The sequence below is a fragment of the Mycteria americana genome, chromosome 27 (assembly GCF_035582795.1).
Source record: "Mycteria americana isolate JAX WOST 10 ecotype Jacksonville Zoo and Gardens chromosome 27, USCA_MyAme_1.0, whole genome shotgun sequence".
NCBI lineage: Eukaryota > Metazoa > Chordata > Aves > Ciconiiformes > Ciconiidae > Mycteria > Mycteria americana.
The window spans coordinates 1,367,809-1,384,061 of NC_134391.1; the positions used below are offsets into that span (position 1 = coordinate 1,367,809).

The window sequence follows — 16,253 nt, forward strand, 5'->3', positions numbered from 1 at the left end:
AGCCTTCAAAGGTAGAATAGCTCAGCCTACAGCTCTGGAGGTATAGACCAGCCTATACTTATACCCTGTGTCTACCTACTCGATGATCTGTCCAGAAAGTCAAACCAGAATTACCTTTGAAACAGGATGGAACTAGGCGGGGGAGGGGGGAGAAAGAAAGAAATTGCTGGAAGAAAAGGGAAAGTGTAGGCACACAACTAAAAAAGAAAGGAGCCAAGTTATCCCGAAGGCCAGCTCAGCCCAACTCACTTTCGCTGGTGAAAAGCTGTACAGCTTGGAGGAAAAAAAAACGACTTTGGTGCTGGGATGCACACAGATGTCTGAGTTCAGATCTGAAACAGCAGAAAAACCTGGACACGGCTCCTTTTCACTTTCCTCATACCTGTGTGCATGCCGTGACTTCCTCGTTTCCCTGAAGTCCTCCCAGACTAACAGGGAAGTGGCTTCTGTCCAGCCCATGTGCCATGAAGGGAAACAGTTTTGACCACTAAGGAAGCAGCAAACAACTACCTCTGCGGAACCAAAGGGGCAGCCACACCTCGGCTTTGGAGATGCCCAAAGCTGCCCTGAGCCCCAGGAGCCCCTGCCGCCCCAGCATTTGCTTGGCCCTGAACCTCTGTGGCGCCTGCTAGCACTGGGGAGCCCCAGGGACAGAAGCAAAGGACAGTGCTCAGCCCCTGTGGGGAGCGTGATGGGGAATACGTCCTTCCCTCTGGCCACAGGAGGATGCCCTAGGCCACGCCAGGACAGGGCATCTCTCCTCCTGACCGCCCGGGGGAAGGCGAGGCCTGAGGAAGGCCTCGCAAGCTGCTGGGCTCAGCATGGGCAGTGTGACCAGGGGCAGAGCCCTGTCTCCTGACAGGTTCCGGCACGGCTGATGCGAGCGGCTCCTGTCACGCAGCTCCTCCTGCCCAGGGCTGTGGCTGCAGCACAGACAGATCTGCGCTTTCGGAAAGACCTGCCAATCCGGAGGAAATCCAGGGAAGCTCCCCTCCTGGCAGCTCCCCTCCTGTCCTGTCCTGTCCTGTCCTGTCCCCTGCCCTGCCCTGCCCTCCACCCTTCCTTTCCCTCCCTCCCTGAGCAGGCCCAGACCCCGTGAGCAGATCGAGGCACGGCACAGCTGTGCACACACCTTGCGCTGCTGAGAGAACCGCTCCTGGTGCAATGGCCCTACTTGAAGGCTGTCTCTCCGCAGGCCCAGTGTCCCAGCTGGCTGAGGAGCAGCTGTGGTGTCGAGGGGCGGGGAGCGGGCACAAGGCGGCTCTGTGAGGAGAGGCCCGGGCTGCCTGTGCCCGCCCGGCCAACGGCTGCGCCATTGGCCACGGCTGAGCCAATCAGCAGAGCCAGAGGTGGCCTGTCAGTCACAGCCAGGCTGGGGCGGGGCCAGAGGGGGCAGAGGCTGAGCAGCCTGAGGAGAAATGGGTGAGGGAGGGGCGGGGGCAGCTGGGGCGAGGGGGGCGCAGGGCCAGGGCCAGGGCCAGGGGTGCTGCAGGAGCGGGAGCAGGTATCTCGCAGTGTGGGTGGGCCTGGGAGGAGAGACCTGTAGACCTCATCTCCCAGGGGCCCCGCCATGGCCCAGTTCACCAGCCCTGGTCCGAGTGCTCAGCCCCGGGGACGACCCCACAACCAGGGTCAGAGCAGCTTCTGCTGCTGCCCCAAAGGTCACCAGCCCGAGGCCTGGCAGCTGGAGGTCAGTGTTTCATGTCTGCAGGCCAGGGGAAGGTAGAGCGGCCTCCTCTCCAAGAGGCGGCTCCAAGCTTTGGAGCAGGCATGCTCTGGTGGGGACAGACCAGGTGCCTGTGCTGTCCCCAGGCCTTCGTGTGGGTCTTGTGCTCATGAACAACCCCATCTCTGTTGACAGCCTTTCATAAATGGGGATTTGCAGACATGGAAGTTGTTTCTCCCTCCTGGTAAGAGCATGCACCGGGGCTTTGTTGTCAGAGAAGCAAGTGGGGAGTGCTCCTGGTTGGCTGCAGCTCCCTTGGCAGATGCTTGTGGCCCTCTCTTGGCCCCAAGGTCTGATACGTGCCTTTCCCCCCACCCAAGCTGCGCTGCCAGCTTTTGGGAAATGGGGGTACAGAGGGTGGATGGTTTTACCACAGCCAGGAAGTTCCAGTCAACCTGTCAGGGATTTTTTTCTTCCTGGTTCTTGCAGTAACAAGTTTTTGGGGTTTTTTTTGAAATGTATTTTTTTCCAAGGAAACTTCACCAGGGCAAGTGCAGCATGTAGCTCTGATTGTTCCTTGTGTGGGTTGTGTCTGTCCTCAGCCAGGCACACAGAAGCTTTCAGACGAGGAACGGGACTGTTCCAGGGTGAAGCGAGCAACCGGGATCCCAAGCCTGTTTTGTTGAAGGCAATCAAGTGAAAATGTGCGGTTAGAGCTGTCTGCGTGGCTTCCCCTTTTGATTGCAGTGCTCCCCTCTAGTTCTGTGTAATACTCACTTCTACTACTCGGCTCCATCAGGTTTAAATTTCTGTAAACTGATGCTACGCTTTGCAACTGTTTCCACTTGATTCTTCAGAGATTTGAAAACTCCCTGTTGAGGTCTCTCTGCTTTCTTCTCCCCCCTGTCCCGCAGAACCGTATTTGACTGCAGGGGCTGCAGAGTCTGTGTTTCCTCCCCGTGGTGAGGAAAATATGGACATGAAAAAGAAATGGGCAGTGATTCTGAAAAGAGCCCTTTCTTTGTGCTCAATTTCACATTCAGTTGCCTGTTGCGGGTTCTGAAATGACGTGAGTTACTTGGAGTGTTTGCAATCCCTTGTTGGCATCCCTGTGCTCAGGAGGTGCATCAGAAACTCTGGGCATTGCTTAGACGGACAAGTAACCGCAGCCCCTTCTGAAAAATAGCTTGTGGGTGAGTTAGTTCCTAGGCCATAACAGAAAGGTTTCTGTTTGCATCTGCAAGAACTCAGGAGCAAAGCCTGCTGATGGGAACCCTCAGAAGAAAGGGAAGACTAGAGAGAGAAGAAGAGATCAGTAGAGTTACACTGCTTTACCCCAGATGGTGTCACACCTCCTGGCACGGTGACTCTGGGTGAGGGTGCTCTCAGGGTTTTTTCTAACCTTTTCCAGTGCTCACCACCAGAGAGCTGACGGCCCTGGGGGAAGGACGGCACCCCTCTTCTTTGTGCACCCCAGGATCTTGTCACGCTGCCTAACCTCCTGCACAAACAGAAGTGGCCGATAGTGGACTCCTTCAAGGAGGCTGGTGTGGGCACGAGGAAGATCCCGGGAGCAGACTTCATTCAAGTCATCAAAGGGGTATGTAGGGAGCAGAATGGGAGTGGACTGCTGCCACTGCCGTATGTCCTTGCATGCAGACGCGGGGTGGTTCCAGTGGGGGAATTGGTGGCGGTTCAGCAAGGGGCGCTTTCTCTTGTCTTACCCTCAGGGGACGACTCCCACAGTCTGGAAAGCTGGAGGGGAAAGGGAGGGCACGGATATGAGAAGTGGGATGTCATGTAGAGCAGGTTGTGGGAGTGAGGGTATCCTTGTATCTCTGTATCCTCGTTGACGGGAGATGCCAGAGTGGATCCAGAATATGGTTCCCTGAGACCCTATAGCGGCCTATAGCAGAGTGGCCAGGAGGAGAGTTCTGGGGAAGAGCTTGAGAAGCCGGGGGATGAGTGCAATGCTGCGGTCAGCCCAGTGGCAGGAGGGAGGTTATTCCGGCCTTCGGGTTGGGCTCAGCATGTGAAGCCCGAGGTGTAACGTCCTGTACTGGATTTTGGTAGTTAGCATTGATCGTCCAGCCGATCAAAACCAGGCCCTTTCTGCAGCTGTTGGCAGCAGCTGGAAAACAGAGGTTCAGAAGACCTTGCTTTTTAAAAGCTAACCTAGAGCAGAAGGCTTGTCATGGTACCTGCGTTGTCTTTAACTGCAGTTTTCACATCTTTGAGAGAAGAGGCATTTGGCTGCCCGTTTGTAGTCCTGACTGTTTTGCAGATTAAACACCCTTTGTAAGCATGGAAGAGAACTGGACATGGGCAAGCAAATGCTTCGGGCAACCGCAAAGTAGAGATGGGGGTAGTAGAAATATCACAGAGATGAATGTTCTACTCTATCAGTAGAGTAGAAATATCACAGAGATGTGATATTTCTTTCAGGATCAAAAGCTAAAGGATGTTTCCATTCAACAAGCTGAGTCTGCTGGGAGCTCCAGTCTCCAAAATTCCAAACCCCATGTGTTAATCAGTGGTCAGCCCTGATGTTTCTTTCTGCTACTCTCCAAGAGAGTTTCTCTGGGCTTTTTCTTTGGTTGGTGTTTAATCTCTGGTAGGTGTACAAGCTCAGTTCCATCAAACCACTTGCAAACCTGCCACTCGCCCACCTTCTGCTGGGGGCCAAGCCAAAGGGATGAAGCCTCGTGCTCGTACCAAGCCCGAAGCAAAGTTAAAGCCCTGAGAAGTTCCCCCAGTCAGGCCTGAGCCAGAGTGCAGTTATCTAAGCTGCGATGAGATGGAAGAGCCTGGAAGACAATTCATCGGCAGGAGGCGATGGAAGAAGGTAGAGTGTATGTGGCACCCGGGATTAAGCGATGCGCGCGCTTTCATGTCTGGCTCAGTAGTGTGCTTGCGCATTGACTAAGCCCCAGTTGAGAGCAGCAATTGTTGTTACTAATCGTGGGTGCCAGAGTGCCGTTCCTGCTCTCTCCTCCCCGGTGCATTAATTAGTCTTTTGTGTATGTGCAGGGCCTTGATAATGCTACTGTGTGGGCACCATGTATGCAAATGGCAGGTTTTCTGCCTATTTGTGACTGATCTTTCTTGTTTCCTTTAAACAGGAAAATCTTGTTATGTACTCCCCAGGAACTAAAGAAATGCAAAGATCTGATGAAGAAAGAGGTGCCAATCAAGGAGGGAGTGTAGGTTAGTTCTGGTTTTGAATGTTCTTGACTGTGTTGTAGCCAAAAGCCGTGTCTTAAGCAATTGAAATGAGCTGAACTACTGAGTATTTTTCGTCCCAGATACAATTCTGTATCGCTACGACTTTACCAGCCATAGTCATGGACTCTGAGCCTGTCCTGTAGTGAGGTCAAAGCAGGTATTAAAGAAAAAAAAGGGGTAAGCCAGATGAGAGAGTCTTGCCTGCTGTTAGTCACTGAGGCTGATGACAGGTCACGCAGCAGTTTTGGCAAGGTAGATACAACAAGATAGATACCTATGCTTCTCTGTGCTGATTGTAGTTTCTGGAACGTGTCTTGCATAAGTTGGTCTTCAGGTTTTGCAGGTTGTAGGTTTGGCAGGATCTATTGTGTCATTAACGTGATGGTAATAACAAAACCCAGTGGCATGGGGTTGAAAAAGAAGAAAAAAAACAACAGAGAGGGGAAAATAAAACCCAGGAAAAATAAGCGATGCAAATGAAAACCATTGCTCAGCACCAACCGCCCGATGCTCAGCCAGTCCCTGAGCAGTGGCTCCCCTGCCACCCTCCCCTCAGTTTTATAGCTGAGCATGACATCACATGGTATGGAATGTCCTTTTGGTCAGTTGGGGTCAGCTGTCCCAACTGCGTCCCCTCCCAACTTTCTGTGCACCTCCAACCTACTCGCTGGCGGGGCAGCGTGAGGAGCAGAAAAGGCCTTGACGCCGTGTAAGCACTGCACTGCTCAGCAGTAACCAAACCATCAGCGTGTTATCAACACTATTATCAGCACAAATCCAAGACAAAACCAGCCGGGGAGGGGCCACAACGGTGTCCCCGCAGGGTGAGACAGCAGGGCAGGAGCGCCCCGTGGCATGCTAGGAGCTGTAGTCCTGGGGCATGGGGCTGCTGGTCAGCCATGTCGGTCTTGGGAACGGCAGGGGTCAAGGGAGATGAAACGCCGTGGGACAGCTCTGCCAGTGTTGCGAATGAGTGATTTAGATCACTTAAAAAATCACTGTCAGAGGTATTAGCAAAAGTGGTTTTGATGTGATTTATAAAAGTGCGACTTAACAAAGTTTGATGGCAAGGTGCAATCCATTAATTACTGCATGGAAGAAACAGACACAGGAAAATTGGCTTACACTCGAGTTAAAGTGATTCACAGAGAGACCGAGGATACAAAAGGGTACGGAGGACCCTCCCATTGAGTCACAGGGTTCAGAATAGACGCCCTTGCTTTCTAAACTCCTGATGGAGCTTAGGTGCGGCTGGGTCCAGTTTTAGTCTCAGACTTGGACAACGGTCTATGTCTAAGGGATTATATATGGAAAATTTATCAATTCAGCATGCAATCAAAGTTACCAAGACAAAATCAATGTCACCATACTACAAGGTTATGTGTGATATCGGTCGCTTACCAAAGACCTGCCGTTGGTAAAAGATCTCTCTGCCTCGAGGAGCACCCTTGAGAGGTGTCCGAGCTCAAGGGGAGATCGCTGCCGTGCAGCCACGCTGCCTAGCAGGGAGAGCTCAGAGAAGGCTCACTTTGGCTGTCATATTTATAGATAAAGTGGTTGGCTCGTAGTCAAATGACATGCGATAGGAAAGCTATGCATGAGGCTCCTTGCACCCACAACTTTCTTTGTTCCTTGATAAATGAGTCTTGGAAAAGCCACTCGCTATTCATGTGTCAGTTGCATGATCGGTGTCCCAAGCTCATATGCATCGATGCTCACTGTGCCACTCCGCTTCTTTGTGGGTTCTCAGAGAACAGATCGGGACCAGAGGAGTTGTTGGCCCAGCCATGGCTCAGGCCTGTACGTCCTTTGGAGCCTGCACCAAACTACTGCTAGTTTGGTTAAGAGGTGGAGTGTATCCGTCACAGCCAGGGATGCTGAGGTGCCCTGAGTGCTGCAGGGAGATTTCTGATTTGCAGCAGCAAATCTAATCACTAAAAGAGACCAATCCTCCCCGGGTGGCATCTTTGCTGGCTCTCCATCACCCTGTCTGTGGCTTTTTGGGGCCCTGGCTGGTGGGACCCATAGGGCACGTTATGAAAATTCCCTTCCCTAACTATTTAATCAACCAGTCTTTATAGTATGAAAGTGTATTAACTTTGTTTGTAGGTATAGGTATGGTGAGTTCAGATGATACACTGCAATGCGAGGAGGTAGTGCAGTTTTCCTGGAGACTGGTATTGTTCGTGCTGAATTAAAAGAAGCGAAAGGACAGCCCGGCCCTGGAAAGGAGGACTTTGCTTCTGGGAAGCTTAGAGCTGTCCATGAAGGATAAAGGATACCCCGGGTCAACCAAGATAACACCAGCATCCTAGCCCCTCTGACACGTCCTTGAAACCCTCCCAGCATTGTTTGGCATCACAGATCAGTAATTCTAGCAAGACTGACTCTAGGGACCAATAGACAAGCAGCAGGAATGCTGCAAAACTAGAGTTGCTTTGCAGAGTTTGACTATGATTAGTAACCGTGGGTGCTCGTGATTAGTCAAGACATCGTGTACCTGAACGACTGGAGGGTATAAGACCCCTGTGTAAAAGCACATTCGGGGTGCCCCAATTGGGCTGTGACATGGCACGCGCATGAAAAAATCTTTGCCCCTGTAATTCTACACTTTGCATCCTAGCCTCTCGCCTCGGTTGGCACGAGCCGGTTGCGAATTCTTCGTGACAGCGGCTCGGGGCTCACCCGTGGGCAGGGGGTTTTGCTGGATGAGGTCCAGGCAGTGCCAGACGAGACCATAGAGGGGGCCGAGCAAGCTGGGCAGCCGGTGCAGTGCCAGCTCCGGGATCTCGGAGTGCAAGCCCTGGCCAACAGTGCCCGCTCGCCAGCCAGGTGCGAGCTGAGTTTTCCGCACTCAGCCAGTCACCCCTTCCCAGGGCTGGATCCAGCTTGCCGGCAGCGATGCTGGTGCTGGGGCAGTGATGCTGATGCCAGTCCCGGGGTGGTGATGGAGGTCTCTGTCCTCCTGATGTTGATGCGGTTTGTGGTTTCTCCCACAGGTGCTTGCCACCCGGAGCGATGCCCCATCTACCCATCCTCTTGGTGGCCATCCCCAGCCCAGCTGAGCCACCCGCAGGGTGGGCAGGGGCTGTGTTAACCCCCCCCAGCTCCCTTCCCGCTGAGAAAATGACCATAGGCAGAGAGAGGCGCTGCAAAGCCAACACTCAGCTCTTTTCATGAATTAAGCAAGAAACGTGGATCTGGGAGAGGGCTGGGGCTGGAGCGGGTGGGTGCAGGTCTCTGCCTCTGGATCTTCTCTGTGCGTGGGTGCTACGGGGGAGGGTGCTGGAGCAGTGGTTTATGGGTAGCTGTATTCATTGGCTATCTGCATTTGATCTCGTTCTGCACAAAACACTGCAGCTGGTCCTGTGCCATGTGCAGGGCCGCTCGCTCCCACTCCCCCTGGGCCAGTTTCTTCATGCGCTCCCACTCAGGCCACTGCTCGGGTGTGATGGGCACCGACTCCTCCTGCTCCTCCAGCGGGGCGGGCGCAGCCGTGAGGCACCCCCAGGGCCCAAGGGATAGCAGGGAGATGGCGGGAGGGTGCGGCAGCTGCGGCAGCATGCGCAGCTGCTGCGGCAGCCCCTCCCATGGGGTTTGGCCCCCCCGTCGGCAACAGGCGCAGCCAGCTCGGCTGCTTGGGTTTGGCAGCCATCCCAGTGCGCGCCTTGCTGCTCAATGCCGCCGGCAGTGCCGTCTCCTTCTTGCCATCAGCAGGGGGCTTGGAGGCAGCTGGCCCCATGCTGGGTCTCGGGGCCACCAGCAGGGGACTGGGGACCCTGGAGTGCACGCTGGGGTCAGCTTGGGGCTCCGGGTGGTGGGGCAGTTGGCACACCAGCCCCACCACCCTCACTCTTTGCCCCAGCGGGTGGAAACTGCGGACGGATACCAGCAAGTGCGCCCTCAGGTCGGTGCGGGGCGTCCTCATCCCCGGGGCGGGGATGCAGTTCCTGGGGACGCCGGTTCCAGGCAGAGGTGGGGATGCCAGTGGTGGGGCTGTCAGCAGCAGGATGGGGTAGAGATGGTGGTACCAGGCGGTACCAGGCTGGGGTGGGGATGCTGGTTCCGGGCAGTGGTTCCTTTTAGGAACCACGAAGCGGTACCGGGACTGCAGCCACTGCTGGGCAGGGGGCGTGGCCTCCTCTCTGGGGGCGGGGCCGGTGGGCACACAGCGTCAAGGCGTTGGAAGCGGAAGTGGCAGTCATGGGCCCCAGGGCCTGTGCCATCATGGTGGGCGGAGGGGTCTCCCGTGTACCGGAGCGATGATTGCGTCTGCCCCGCCTCGCCCCTGCCCGCACTGATCTGCGGCTCATGCGGCAGCCCCTCCCATTGGGTCTGGCCCCCCATGGGATACAGGCGCAGCCAGTAACTCCAGCAAGTCTGATTCCAGGGACATCTGGATCAGCAGACAAGCAGCAAGAATGCTGCAATACTAGAGTTGCTTTGCAAAGTTTGACTATGATTAGTAACCGGTAGCGCGGGTGCTAGTGATTAGTCAATTCATCGTGTACCTGAACGACTGGAGGGCATAAGAACCTTGTGTAAAGCCACATTCGGGGTCCCCCAATTGGGCTGTGACACGGTCTCTCCCCGAGACCCCCCTGGACCCTCCCCTCAAATTGTCATCCCCCCTGTATGCAAATAAAGGGTGCAGAGCAGGAGGGTGTGAGTGATGGCGGGAGTGAAAAGGGGCATAGCCTCCGGCAGAGGGCTTTAAAGCAGCAGCAGGGACAGCGTGACCGGAGAGGAGCCGTGATTGTTTGTCAGTATTTATTGGGGGGGGAAACGTTGGATGCCCGGTTCTGGGGGAGGTTTTGAGGGGGTTTTAGGTGTGTTGCTCACATAAATTGCCGCCTGGAGGACAGGATTCTTCCTTCTTCTCCCATGTTTTCTTCTGGAAATGAGGATCTAAATATTCCAAGAAGCCCTTCAGTTTCCCGATGTCTTTCTTCTTTTTCTTCTTTTTCTTACGCTTGCGATTGTCATTGCGAAAGTGGAGCACAGAGAAATCCAAATGATAAAGTGTGAAGGAAACATGCAAGTTAAAAATAGAAAAACCAATGTGGCTCTTTATGCATATAAGAAACGATTATTTATTTTACCACAGGTGATGACTTGCAGCCTGTCAGCTATTTTGTGGTAATTTCTGCACATCTAACTTACTAGAGGTGCAGCAAACTGGGGCCCGCAGAATGAAGGACAACAGGTCTTGGTTTGTACACAAATCATTAACAGTGGCTAGTTGTGGAATATGTGGAATTAAAAAAAAAAATTGTTGTAACCTAATGAAGAACAGTGTGCAGATGTGATTCTAACTATGTGGTCCAGATCTAGTGTTCTAACACAATTCAGCAATATCTTGCCTGTCTTCACTTGACCAACCTAATGACATGATCCCCAGCCAGATTATGCTATATAAATAACTGTGACACAACTGTGAAAAACAGGCAGACGTGAGAAACACCCAGAAAAGAATTAGGAACAAATTGCTGATTATGTTGGAATCCTTGCTTACTTGTAATCCTTCTCTCGATGTTTGCCTTTGGACTTCTTTTTCTTCTTGACCTTCTTATATTTTTTCATTCTTTGGTCACCTATCTTTTGGCATTTCATTCTATTTCACTTCCACTTCCTTGTGTGGCTATATTTTCTTTTGCCATTTCTTAGTTCTTGGTTTTCCCGGGAAGAGTCCTCAAAATTTGAATGAGCTGACACAGGTGGAAGTGCATGCCTGTCACGAGAATATTTTTCAGATTGCTGCTGAGGTACCGAACAATGAGGTTAAGTTTGCTCTGTGGCTGCTAAAGCGATGTACATCTTCCCCTCTAGAGAGTGCGTTGTGAGGCTGTCTGCTTTTGCAGTGAAAATCCTTATGTGACCTGCTGCTGTAAGCTTGACTTGATTTGTCAAAGTCTTTATCACAGTGAGAGGACTTTCTCTGACTCTCCAAAACTTTATCCAGCTTCGTAATAGAAGAGTCATTAACAGGTGGTTCCTCTACATAGTTATTAGCAATGTCCTTTGTATCTTGGCATTTATCTGTAATCTCTAGAGGTGCAAGTTTTTGAGAAATACATCCCATGTCAGACTTCACAGAGGAAGCTTGCCCTAATGTCTCTTTGCTCTCCGGAGACCCTTTGATTGACAATGGATTTTCTGTTGAAATGAGTTCAGGTTCTTTTGATTTTCTTGGTTTCTCTTTGTCTCTACTGTCTTCAGACTCACACTGCCCAAGGAATTCATCTTCAGTGTCCCAGGATTTTCTCCTGACCTTGTGCTGACCATTGATACTGGGATGCGCATTATCGACTTTTGTTACAATACTTTCAGCAACTTCTTCTTTGGCAGAAACGGTTTCAGAACCGGATTGAGTAAAAAGATTCTCATCCTCACAGCTAAAGTTGGAAGGAACCTTCCTGGATTCTTCATAGGCAAACAGTGCTTCCATCACTACAGTTTCCATACGAGCATCGTGCTCAGAAGATTTCTGAGGTCCAGGGGCACTGCGCAAAATAAAAACACATTTTTCACTTGAGAAGTCCATCTAAAAGATGGATGTTAGGAGTAAAATCCCCTTAAGTAAAAAAACTGGTGGCTACTGGAAAACTCTGAAGGACATTCCCTTTAGAAACCTATTATTACACCTTCCTCAGCTCCCAGAGAAGGTGGGTTTTTTTCTCTTGCTTCTGCAAGTATTGCATTAAAAAACCCCACACCCAACGCATGTCTCCCTCCACTTGCTGCTCTGAATCACATCAATAGCCAAAACCACTAGATTTGCTCTGCCACCAACTAGAAAAAAGGAAACACACGGATTTCCCTCTCTTTCCCAAATGGGACAGCAGATGGTGGGAACTTACATTCACATATCCTAGGACGAAAAAAAAGGGAAAGAGGAAGAGAAAAAGAATTGCAGACAATGGAAAAAAATGGAAAAATATTCTATGAAGAAACAAAAGTTTTCCAAGAGGCATCTGCCTGTATTTGATATCAGAATAATATATGCTCCGTGCTGATGTTTGCAACACTAGATGCACGGTGTTGAATTCTCTGTACTGATTTAAATCTTTCTATTAAACAGTACCAGTAGGCAGGTGAAACAATGATAAACCTGTATGAAACATTGTTTTAAGCAGAGGGTACTCATTTTACCTTACTTCCTCTGACAAGCTGTTCAACTAGCTGTACGTGAGAGATTCTAAGCTTATTTCTTGCAGAAGCGGCGACAAAGCTATAGGCATCTACAATTAAAACATAGAAGTCCACAGACAGAAAAAATACTATCTGTAGTAGAAAACTACCGGTGGTGAAATTTCTACATTAGATGTTAAACAAGATCACGTTGAGTTATATGCGCTGTCCCCAGTTTACGCATCATGCCACTCACCTCCCCCCCCCCCCCCGCAAATATACTTTATGAAACTTCTGAAGTATTATCTCAGCTGAACTTCTCTTAAGTTGACATGTTGTCATATGTCAGCTCAGCTCTGCAAATTCGAATGGGATAATAGCACAAAGTGTTATGATGAAATTTGTGCTGTGCGTTTTCTCGGTATTTCACATGAGTTAGGAACAGTATCATTAGGTATTCAGCTCCTGAATACCGAATACATGAGAAATTCTGGTGAGAAATTCTGGTGAGAAATTCTGGATGCAACAAACATAACTCACTGTTTCAAGCAATCCATTTGTTTTAGGAAAGAAAATCTCAGAAGGTTTAACAGGTTGGACTTGGCAAGTGGAGTCATCAAGTTTCCGTCCATTTTCTTTAGATTCATTATCTAAACTAATAGCACCGTTAAGTGAATCATTTTTTGGCAGCTCGTGCTGGGATCTTTCTTCAGCGTTCTGACAGGAAGAATGGGAATTCTGCAAGGTACGGACCAGCTTTCCAATCAAAATTCCATTAGAAGGTATTATGTTGCAATTCCTTTTAAACAAGCCCTTTGACTCCTCAGATTTTCCTGAAGATTCTGCACCGTAAGGGACTGCGTTATCAGAGCTGAGTTTAGGAGTTCCATTCCCTGCTGGCTCAACAACAATTTCATCAGGAACTTCCTGTTTGGAAACGTTAGTAGCAACCGACATTGTAGATGCGTTTGAGGTAGACTCTGCTGCAGAAGCATTAGTAACTGTGGATGAAGGAACAGGCTTGCTTTGGTCCTCATTCTCCACAGTACTGCTAAGACAGTCAGGTTGCGACACAGTCTGACGTGCAGGCAATTTATTATGCATACTGATAGCGATCTTCTAATTTTTTGATGCATCCGTAATTGAAGGCCTGGGAATTGCCCAGTTTTGAACGCAAGCTGTTGGTGGAGCTGAAGACGGCCTTTTTAGGGTGACACCAACGGTATTTGGATCGTCTTTTAGGAGTCCATTTCCATTTAAACGACTTGAATTCTGTATTTAAAAAGAAGAGACTGCAAACGTAAACAACATCCGTCACACTCCGCCCCATGACTACAGTCAATCCACTTTATCGACTCACAGAGCGGTAGTACGGTCACCTCTTGCCTCTACATCATAAATACGTGGTGTATTGCAGCTCAGTGGTAAGAGTCCAATTATTTGGTAAGCTGTTTAGTTTAAGTATCTTAATTAATGTTAGTTATATACCATTTTACATATAATATCAGTTGATTGTATACGTTTTACATGCTGGATTGATGTAATTTGTTTCATTTTTTGCCAAACTCTGATATACAGAATGATTATAAGCAATAAACATAATAAGGTTAAAATGAACAGAACTGCAATTGGATGCAGCATCAAATGCAAAATTGCAGTTGCTGTCGGGGACCATCCAAAAAGAGTTTCCCACCAGTTATGTTCTCCTTCTTTCTTCACTCTTGCTGGGACGTGGGGTATCTCTTCTGCATCACGACGGATGGTAATCAGGGTCCCTTGTCCGTTGCTTCGAATTTGTTTTAGTCATTGACTGAGGTCATTGCGGTGCAACAGTTTTCTCACCAATGTGAGATTCATTCCAATACGGGTAGGTAATAAATCTTGATGAAATGTATAGATAGATTGTAGCAGTTGGCAGGTTGTGACAGGAGCTGAATAGTTAAAGTTGCGTCCCATAATTTTGGTAAAATTACAAATACAGCTATTTGAGTGATTGTATATATCTACAGTGGTATTGTCTATAAATACAGAATCACAAAGGGTTCTCCGTTTACATCCGGAAACATCCGTTTCCAGTGTATACAAGTACAGTTTCAGGGGTTTCATTAGGATGTATTTCAAAATGACAAACACGTTGTTCTGTGTCAAGACAAATGTCTTGGGCCTTAATGGTATTACTTTCACAAATACATCTCTGTTGTTCCCATACAACACATGCCTCATCATCCATAGTTTGCCATTTGTTCCCATTTTGTTGGGCCCATACTCTAAGTACTATCGGATGGAGGACAGTTCCACTGAGATTTAATCTCAGTGCAATTATTTGGTGTATGGTGTATACCGAAGCATTGTGTATTGTTGAACCAAAAGTGTGGCTTTACTGTCGGTGGGGACATAAGTGAAATTAACTGGGTGCCACCAAGATTGGAAATCTTTTTTGAATTGAGTCGCATTATCCCAAATTACTTTTCAAATTTCAGTGGGCAAGGTGCCCTCATTGCCTTCCCTTATAATTGCTGTTACAGTCGATTGCACCCACAACTGAGAACTATGTATGGTGCCAAACGTTCTATAGTCACCATATTGATTAGCACAAATAAAGGAAGTCAGGGTCTCCATCCCGTGCATCGGGCTTCTTGGCGAGTAAGCCAGATTTGGTTCATGCTGACGATGATTGCTTCTGCGAGAAGGATAAGCAATCCTTCGACGGCTGACCCAGTCTCCAGGGGACGTGTACTGGCATCATTCCCGGTATCATTCCTGGAAAGGGAAAACAATACAGGTCTCGGCGGGGCTTTTCTGGACAGGTTACCCCAAACAGTGGCCCCACTTGTTTAACTGCTCAGACTAAAGACAAAAGTCCCTTTTCCCACTCGGAATGTCTCTGTTCTGTCTCTTTAAATGCAGTCGAGCTAAACATTAAGGCTCTTTTTGGTCCATTCGGCCCAGTCTGGAATAGATTGCGATAAGTACCGTGTTCTGCAAAACCCCATTCTGCTATAATAGGGTCACGGGGGTGTGCTGGCCCCAGTGACGGATACGTCTTTAATTCCTGTATTAGAGTTTTGCCTGCCTCTTCATGTTCTGGGTTCCATTTCCACGGTTTTCCCGATTTTTATCAGGGTTAGGGTTGATTTTTGAACCGAAGGACCACACACTGCCATCCGGCAGGCACCAGGTTTGGCTGTTCAAAACATTGAAACCCAAAATAGTTTTATTATGATCTTTAACTACAAAGCGAGTAGGCGACATGCGCTTCTCGCCTGGGAGCCATAAATTAACTTTCGCAGTTTGGCATATAGTTCTTGTTCCATTCACTTTGGTAGTTTGAACTCTTTGCTGTCCAGGTCATCCAGCCAGCATCTTGGCATCCTGTTGTGTTATTATTGAAATTTGCACTCCCATATCTAGTAGGAATTTTACCAATTGTCATCGAGGACCAACTGGCACCAAAATGTATGGGCCATTATTATTTATCCATGGATAGGATTCCACTTGCTGGACAGGCAGGTGTGGGATAATGGCTGAGGTGACTTAAAAAATTAGAACTTATATTCACACTTTTAGGTAAGGCACAGCATTGAAGAAGCTCCCCAGGTGGAATGCGGCTGACATGTAAGGAATCCATTCCATGGGAGTTCCCTAGGCCTGCAACCTTAGATGTTGGTAACACCAGGGGAACTTGGTGTGCTGACTCTAAGAGGCGCTGCCCGGAGGGTTTAGCGGTGTGGAGATGCCGCGGGCAGGCTCTGCAATAATAGGGGAACTTAAAGGTGTCATGGAACTGATAAGCTGCATATTTACTACCCTGGGCCAACAGCCTGCCACGTTTTTGACAAAATGCTGTCCTTTTGGTGAACTTTGCTCATTATAACATCATTATAATACCCTACGACCACCCCTCACTGAGCTTGCGCACTGAATTTTTCTAGCTTATACCTTTAAAAGCGAAGCAAGAAAACTTTACACCAATCCTAAACAAAGGTATGTATGACTAGAGTCACTCAAGCTCCACCCGAAAGGTGAAAGATAGTATAAAGGGTTTTAGAGAGAGAGAATGTTAGGGAAGACACCATCGTGTACCACTCTGACGTTTGGGATCAGTCGACGGGCTGAGCCTCTCTTCCCCCCCATCAGGACGCCTTTGGGTAAGAGTCGAACACTTGGTTATACCAAGTGCCTCGACGGAAAACTTAGAAATCTCTATATAGAGAGTCGCTTTATTATCTTT

General features: G+C 49.4%; 1 pseudogene; it reads right to left on the reverse strand.

Moving 5' to 3' along the window:
- Positions 1-9,716: 9,716 nt before the first annotated feature.
- On the reverse strand, positions 9,717-15,274 carry LOC142421181 (uncharacterized; annotated as a pseudogene).
- Positions 15,275-16,253: the final 979 nt, after the last annotated feature.